This window comes from Protopterus annectens, chromosome 9.part0 (genome assembly GCF_019279795.1).
Source record: "Protopterus annectens isolate FY-2018-M chromosome 9.part0, PAN1.0, whole genome shotgun sequence".
Lineage (NCBI taxonomy): Eukaryota > Metazoa > Chordata > Ceratodontiformes > Protopteridae > Protopterus > Protopterus annectens.
Window position 1 is genome coordinate 1105875792 of NC_056743.1, and position 9159 is coordinate 1105884950.

The window sequence follows — 9159 nt, forward strand, 5'->3', positions numbered from 1 at the left end:
GAGCAAGGCATAAACCTGTTGATGTATGACAGGTTCTTTCCTGTGGTAGAAACACCCGCATGAGGACTGCCTAATTTGGCGCCTATAAAAAAGTGACATGCTGCGAGGGCAACAAGGCAGATTTTTCCTAGTTCAACTTGATTCCCCAACTGTTGATATAGGTTGATAGTAGCGTTTCTGGTCTGAAGTAGCAGATGCCTGGTGGTGGCAGCAAGGAGCCAGTCGTCCAGGTATGGAAACGCTTTGAATCCCTGACGTCTCAAGTGAGACGTCACCACTGCCATGCATTTGGTAAATACCCTGGGGACTGCGGTGAGAAGGGCAGGGCTCGAAACTGAAAGTGACTGGCTCCCAGCCGGAAGCGTAGGTGACTTCTGGATGCCCTGTCCATCTGCGTTAGTAAGCATCCTTGAGGTAGATTGAGCACATCTGTATTTTTCCCCAACAATGGGAGACTAGACTGCAACATGACCATTCAAAACTTGGACTTTTGCACATGGGTGTTTAATCGGCAGAGATCCAAAATGAGTCTCTGGTCCCCTGTCCTTTTCGGCACCAAAAAGAATCTGGAGTACGTCCCTAATCCAATTAGGTCCAAGGGGGCATGTTGGATGGCTCCTTTTTCTAGCAGCTGTGGAATCCCTTTGACTGGGTGAAACATACAGGATTTTCTTGATTGGAAGGGGATTTGACGAGAAGGGAATGACATACCCTCCGGAAATTATTCATAGAACCCATTGGTCCCTGGGCAATATCTCGTCAGGCCTCTGGGTATGAGATTCGACCCCCCCCCCCCCCCGACTGGCTCCGGAAACGCACAGTTGGGCCTCCCATCAGGAGTGGCGGTCGGGAGAACCACAAAAGGAATAGTGGTCTCCAGAGTTGCAAGGGCCTCCTCTGCCCCTAGGGTGGCATCTACCTGAATAACCACCCCCTCCCCTGCCTCAGGAGGGGGACTTGTGCACCAGGAAAATACCTTGGATTTCTTCAACCACATCTTTCCTGGTTTCTCTAGATGGCAGAGTTTTTCCCTCTTGCTCACACCTAGTGAGAGTCTTTCCTAACAAAGAGGAACCATCAAACAGGGAGTCTGTGAAGAAGACTTGAAGGCCTCCGCAAAATGACCAAGGCACATCTGGGCCTACCTCCTATGAGTGACTCATGAACTTGCTGACCTACTCACTCCCTCGGCTGTGTAGATCAGCCTCATGGAGTTCGCAATAGAACTGAGGGTAGACATCTGAGCGGTGACAGTGAGCCACCACCTCAAACATTACCCGTTCGAGCATCTCCAAGCTCCTTTAGATCTCTCTGGAGCAGTGTAAAGTGTGATGAGTAATTCAGTGACCTCAAAGTAAAGGACGCTGAAGAAAACGTACACTTCCTGTACCGGTCCATAGTCCTAGACTCCTTTAGGGAGATGGATGGTGGAAGACATCTCAGCCAATTCCTTCTGGGTGGCCACTGCCACCACCATGGCGTCCACAAGGACTCCCTTCAACAGAAATTCCTCATCAGGAGGGGCAGGCAAATTTATTGGGTCTCCTGGGGACTGGTTCCACAGAGTCAGGGGTTTCCCCACACCCTTCGACAAACCAGATCCAGAAGCTCGAAGGGTGGAGACACTCAGGAAGCGGAGGGCTGAGCACCCAAGGCCTTCAGGAAGACCTCTTCAGAGGGGGCTTTGGATGGCCAGTCACCTCTGCTTCAAAATCTCTAGGATGCCAGATTAAAAAAAAATCCTCAGAGGATGACTCTGGGGACTCTTCAAATTCCTTGAGGTCGGTGTCCGACATGAGACTCATCCTGGGAATCTATGCGCTTCCTCTTGCAAGTTTTCTTTTTGGTTGGCTCCTCAGGCAAAAACTGAGGGGCCCTCAGAAATATGGGGACCACTCATGGGGGTACCCTGAGGCCTTGGGGCACCACTGTCCAGAGATGGATGGCAATCAAACCTGCACTGGTACTGTAGGGAACTGTGACCAAACCACACGATGCAGACAACCTGGCCAGCGTGCACTGCATGGCCTTGAAAGCTGGTCCTCCCGGATTTGAAGATCGACCAGCCTACAAAGCAGAAACAGGAGTCAGGCTTCCCCACGCCAAAGCACCGAGAGGGAGACCAGGAGCAGAGAAGTGTCCCGAAGCCTCTCTGGTCAGACCAATGAATCCAGAGTCCTGAACCCCGTGGACGGAGCAGACGTTGGAACTGATGAGCCAAGAGGGGCTGTCGGAACAGACCTAGGGACATCACATGGAGCAGAGCATTCCAGCTCCAAAAGCAGAGATGCGCTTGGAGGAGGATATATCGATGTAGGTTGAGGGACCAGCTCCGAAGCAGACTGGGTCAGAGCCTAAAACAATTTTGCTAGTACCGGTGACTGAAGTCTCTGCACCACTACAGACGTCCACATCTGATAAGGTCCTGGAGGCCAGGGAAGGCTCGAGACCTCCTCTCTGAAGGAGACCTGCAAGGGAGGAGATACTGGCGTAGTGCTAGGTGACAGGCTCCAAGAAAATTGGAGCTGAAGCAGGTTCCATAACCAGACACTTCCTGCGGCCCCAAGGACAATGGAGCCACAGATGTCGAAGACTTATTTTCTCCGGCAGCTCAGAGGATACGGATGGAGCCGGGGATAGTTTTGCCTTAGATTTTGCTTTTGATGGAGAAGCCTTAAAGCTGGAAGCACTCTCTAAATCCTCCTCTGAGGGTTTCAGAAGTCCCTTCAAAATCAATTTGTTCTTCCTTTCCTGAAGAACACTCAGGCTAAAGGCATGACAAAACTATACGATTCCTGGAGTTGAATCGCTCCCAGACTGTACAGTGTCCATCAGTGATGGAAATCTTATAACTGCACTTGGAGCACTTCTTAAAGCCAGACAGCTTACGCTCCTTAGTATCTTTAGACATAGTTACCACAAACAGCAAGCAACTAACTCAAAACTAGACAAACGGCCAAACAGCCACAAGCATGGGAACACACCAAAGACCTCCAACTAAAACTGTCCTTAAGACACAAGTACAAGGAAGGAGGACTAATTCCTTTAAAATGGAATTAGCCCAAACGGAAAAAGTTAGCACACAAGGAAAGCAAGTGGACAGACTAGGTCCTCCAACTGAAACGGGCCTAGCCCATTGGAAAAAGCTATTTAACATAATACAAGAGAAAAACAACTTTTCCACAACAGTCAAGCACACAAAAAGCTATGAAAATAGCTTTTTGCAAAAAAAAAAAAAAAAAAAAAGCTCGAAAAAAAAAGTATAGCCAAAGCCAAGAGTGAGACCATGTCCAAGCTACACGAGCAGCAAATGAGATCTGGGGATAGAAAGCAGTGCAGCATGGGATACCATCTTAGCCCAGATAATAGAAAGACTTAGAGCTAAAAGTATGGCAGTCAGAGCAGACTATTCTGCTCCAAACCCACAGGTAAGAATGTAGACGAGATTGGACTACACATCTATAGTTTGCTAGATTATGAATTACAAGATTACTCAAAACTAAAACCATTACATCAAATACCAACTTGAAAAATCTGCTATACGACTAGCCTTATCGCAGATATACAAAATCAAAAGTCCCCTACCTCATTCAGATACATCACCCACATTGTTCAAAGTGGGAAAGCTGCCATGGTAAAGAAATTTGCTTTGTTCACAGCCTTTTCATTCCTTCCCCAGGCAGCCCAGCCCATCTGTCCCTCCTACCTATCCTGACTGTACCCGTTCCACCCCCCCCCCAATGAAACAGAAATCAGAGCTGACCTGCTTGCAAGCTGTCCCTTCATCCATGGCAGTGTGGGAGAGAGAGGGACATCTTTCCCCATAGTTGTTCCAGCCTTTGCATATTAGACTTGACCAGTCTAACTGCTGGGGTTTAGTTAATAGCACACCCCTGCTATATTTGTACCAAATAAAGTTGTCCTGCAATTCATATGTTAAGCTACTTGACAAGGACAGACCAGGCACACTAGGCATTTTTTACCTTTGTGCCATCAGAACCTGCTTCTAGGACACAAGCAACTGAAATATTAACATTACTGGTGGGGCTTTACTCCAGCAGCACAAAGTTCATCCAGGAACAGTGTACTTTTGCTTAGTTTAGATTAAATCTTCAGTCAAGTAGAGCAACTTCAACCTGATCACAGGTGGCAGAAGTAGAATTTCACTCAATTTGTTACTTTAGGAGCTTGTGTGGTGCGAAAAGCTGAAATTTACTGGAGTTCATACTTGGTAGAGAACTGGACCTGAACCCAGTTTCCCCAAGGGCTGTCAACCCCCTTTTTACCTTTAATACTATACCTATACCCATAAAAAGGAAAGCATGCATCTATTGTGAATTGAACAGGCCTGGTCTATAAAGATACCAGCAATACACAATGCCAGTTTTCATGTTCTTGTTTGCCAACACTTCTGATCTATGCAGATAAAGAACGTCCTGGGCAGTTCAAAGGAGTGTACTAGCTAATGGACCTGGGGCCTTTATAAGCCTAGCTATAGGATTACCCCGGCATAATGCCACAACCTTGGTTCCCAATGACTCTGTATAGTAGAGCTACTGGAGTCATCCCAAGGGTGAATTTTGTTTCCCCATGCACTCCAGATGTCCAAGGGTCAGCGATGTGCTCCGCTTGGCATGTATGGGAAATCTGTTCCATAGCATGGCCAGTCTCAGAGTTATGAACCTGTCCCTCCAGCATGTTGCGTTAATTGTGATGAGGTTGATGTCTGTGGAGTGTGTGGTGCAGAGGGACTGGGATTTCTTTACATGTAGCATTTGTAACAGAGCTGGGTCAAACATTGCTTTGCAAGTAAAGCAGAGATCACCTCAAAGTAGGAGGCATGAGAGAGAACAGTTGGGAGTTTGAGAGTTTGTCCATATAGGACAAGTGTTTATGGTTTAGGATCCTCTTAGTGAGGTACTTTTGCAGCCTCTCCAGTTGTTGCAGGTGTCTATTGAGGTAGATGCCAACTGGGACATTGTACTCAATGACCTTCCTTCCTGGATGCAAAATCATTAGTAATGAGATGTTCCACAGGACTTTCCACAGTGGCAATGGGGTGATAGAGAGGTTGCTGTCAAACCTGCGTTCCCAGATCGCTTATAACAGTCTGTATCCAGTGGACTAGTGTGATAATTCATGGGAACCCCCCCAAAGGGATAGCATTTTTTGGCACGGAGCTGAAGTACATGGTTCTGACACCAGTCATTGGTCAGGGAGGCCATTCTGTAGGATACAAGTGAGTCAATAGCTCCCAAGTTGCAATAGTCTGCAAACTCAGCCAGAATCCCTTTGTGCTGGCCTGGAGTACAGTGAAGCAGATAGAGAGGACCCAGGACCGAACCCTGTGGGACTCTGCTCGTGACTAGTTGGCAGTCTGAGTCAGCTATGCAACCCACCTAGTGATATAGGGATTGATGCCAAGCTTAGTGAGTTTTTCTAGGATTTCCGAGTAGGGAATGGCATCAGAAGCCTTGGCCAGATCAAGGTAGGCTGCATGAACCACCTTGCCTTCATCCACATCTCTGGTGACTGACTCAGAAGGCATGATCTACCCTTCACAAAACCAAACTGTGTGGGATCCAAAGAGTTTGGAGATTCCCTAGATACTTGTTCATTGGGTCCTCAATGCATTCCCTACATCCCTGTTCATTAGATCCATGGTGATGCGTTCCATAGCTTTGCATATCAGACTAGTCAGGCTAAGGGGGAAATAGTTCCCAGGGTCTGTAGTGCCCTGTTTAGAGGACTGTAGCAGTACACCATTTGTCAGGGACGAAGCCAGAGGTGATGCTGTGGCACAGGTGAGGTGCCAGTTCACTCTAGTTCATGTAGAACACAACCAGGGATATGGTCAGGTCCCATAGAAGCTGTACTCTTGGTCTTGGACTGCTGTTTTAATCTGTGCAGCAGTACACTGGGTGCCTGGCAATCTACTGGTATTGGTCCTTTTTTTTTGGGGGGGGGTAAAGTTGGCAATGAATCTGTAGGCCAATATGCTGGCAATATCCGTTGGCTCTGTACAAGATATACCATTGTGCAGTAGCTCAGAGCAAATCTGGGTATTGCCGTGGAGATTCTTTACACAAGGCCTTGTGGCTCTCTTTACAATCTGCTGCAACTCTGTCTTAATACATAGCTTTAGAGGACTTTTGAGGGATCTCAACTGTTTTGTTGAGGAAGATAAGGGAGTTTCCAGTCTTGGAACTTACTTATTCCACATCAGTTTCCTCCTTCTGTTGTAGAGTTTATGGCAGAGGACCACCAGATTGGTTTCCTTTTTGGGGAGTGTCTTGGTTCTATCGGGTATAGCGATATCCATTTATTTGTGCAAGTACACTGGTGTAAGATTCTGCAGTCATGCAACTGTTCTCCATTTGCATGGATGCTGTGAATTTAGCCACCTCTGGTTTTAAGAACCCAAAGCTTTGGAGAAGTTTGTCAGTTCTTTGCTTGGGGGAGGGAGGTTGGATTTCCAAGGCGATTAGTTTGTGGTTGGAGCTTACTATTGGTGTAGAGCAACAAATCACCCATGTTAGTAATGACCAGGTCAAGGATGTTGCTACCTCTAGTGGGGGGTAAGAATGAGCTGACCCAGGGCATTGGAATCAATGCAATCCAGGAAACATTGGGCAAGTGTATTGGTACAAAAGTACTTTACCCAGTAGACGAGGGTAGTTTAAGTCACCTAGTATGTTAGGTTGAACCCAAACATTCTCCAGGGTGCTTAGGAACGTGGAGTGAGAGTCTTTGTACATGGTTGGGGACCTATAGCAGGCTACGACCTGAACATGGCTGTATTGCCCAGTGTTAGCTACACAATACCTCCAATGCATTATGTTGGGCTACCAGTCTGGAGGTGTACACATCCTTCATGAATGTGAAAAACCACCTTTGGAGTTTGTCAAAGTTCTGAAGCTGAAAGGTGTGGAACAGAGTTCTAGACCTGGTAGTGCAGGGGTGCTTTCTGCGAGTGCATTTTGCGATTTACACTAGTGTTTAGCAACGTGACCCTCTGATTGTTAGTGGTAATTTGTCTTTGGACCACCACCTAAAAAAAGGCACTACAAAAGAGCCCTGGCCAGTATTCAGAAGCAGAGGTGACTGATGCAGGCCATCTCTGGCAAAGCCTAGAGGTCAGTCAATCATGTCATCCCAGGCACACTGGATCCTGAACACCAGGAACTTAACCAATTGTTGAAGTCAAATAATTTTCTGTTTGTACTGTGGTACCATTCTGGGTGATGGTAGGATGCAGCTCAGGGCTAGGGTTAATCCCCACCTGGGCTACATAATCAGAGAGCTCCATGTCTCTTCATGTAGTCCAGGGAGGTACATCTGTCATTCACACCCCACATGTTCAGTAAGTCGCAATGTACCTGTTGAGCGACCCAAGTGCGTGCATTGTCGGATCCTGGCACCAGACTTAACTAAATGTTCTTAACACCAAGGCATATCCCAATTAAAACACTTTGGATCATTGAACAAATGCAGTACTGAGAAAGTGCATTTTGTATAACAAATTTGAGCACAAATTACTAATCAGTACACAATACAGAATTAGAAGATTCATTGAAAGCTTAACTTGACTAAAGTTTGTAAATAAAACAAAGACAATGCTAACATTTGCTCTTTACATGTTTATTTCAATTTGAAATACAAAGTTAAGCTGCAGCACAGCTGCAAAACGGTGCAAACTATGTGTACACAGTACAAAACTTCCAAGAGTTATCCTGTTGTGATAACCAATCTGGTTAAACATGCCATTAAAGGTTCTGTTCAGTTCCCAAAAATCTTCCAAAGAAGAAACCTGTTTGGGGAGAAACAGTTTTAGAATAGTTCTAAACAAGTGTAGCAAAACTTAAAGCAATTCTTCAGTATTTCCAAGTATAAGCATGCTTTTTTCTCAGATCCACTAGATAAAGCCCCTTTATCCTGTCAGGTGCAACCTCTCCAGGTAAGAATGAAGTGCTCTTACACCAAGAAATTGCAAACTGCACTTTTGAACACTTGGTATATAGGCACCCCTGAACAGGTGCTTTCAACTATAAACAGATCTGTAAATGTCCAGTGAAATGACTGTCCATACAACAGAGGTACTATATTCAGTACAAGATACATGGTCCACAACCAAAATTAACCAGTCTATTCTAGTATACTGGGATGCAACAGAATGCTAGAAGCATTAGCAACTCAAACTTCTGTTTTGGATACTTCCCGCTCAATCCCCAGGAGCAACTTTAAGTATTAAAAACACAATCTCTTGAAATATGCTAGAAAGCAGTTACAAAACTTACCAGTGGGCTTTTAGTTATACTAAAGCTTTCTCTGGTGGGCTTTGGTTCACCAAAGCTTTCTCCAGCATCAATTTGTATTTACATCTTTTCCCCCTGCAAGAGAGATACTTAGTTAAATTCAAGTAGCAACTACAGTCAATTATGTAGCAACTACAGTAAAAGCTGCAGTAACAAAGTGATAATCTACTGCCAATTTAAGATTACTGTTCTAAGCTGCAAAATTCTGCAGTCTAAATTTTGTAAGCCACATGCTTAATGTCAGACTTAACAGCCCTTAAAGGCTAGCCACAAATATTTACCAGTACAAAAAGTGAAAAAAATCTGGTCTTACCTATCAGAAATTTTAACTTGCCTTGTTGGTTCTGACTGTCGCTAGTCCTACGATCAAGGCTGCTTACACTCCCTCCTAGCTGTCATGAAGGCCGTGCAGAGGTTTCTGCTTATCTTGCTATTCGGCTTCTGTACCCTCGATTTCAGATCAGTTCTACTCTCCCTCAGCTGTCCATTCGCTGAGCCTGTCGTCATTTTTGCTCATATTGTTGGTAATGCTAACTCAGCTGGTGAAGTGTTTCGAGACCCTAGCAAGCCCTCCTTGAAAATTAAGATTGTTCCATTTGTTTGTACATCTGATGTGCTCTTATTTGCTAAAAGTAAAATCCATCTGTTCCTGATCTGTCCTTGGATACTGGAGTATCTGTACTTATTGGCTTACAGTAAATCCAGATGTTCCTGATCTTCCCTTGGATAGTGTTGGAGCAAATCTGCACTTATTTGCTTATAATAAAATCCAGCTGATCCTTATCTTTCCTTGGATAATTGAGTTTTGCATTTCAACTCAAGTTGACAATTGAGCCATCCCAAA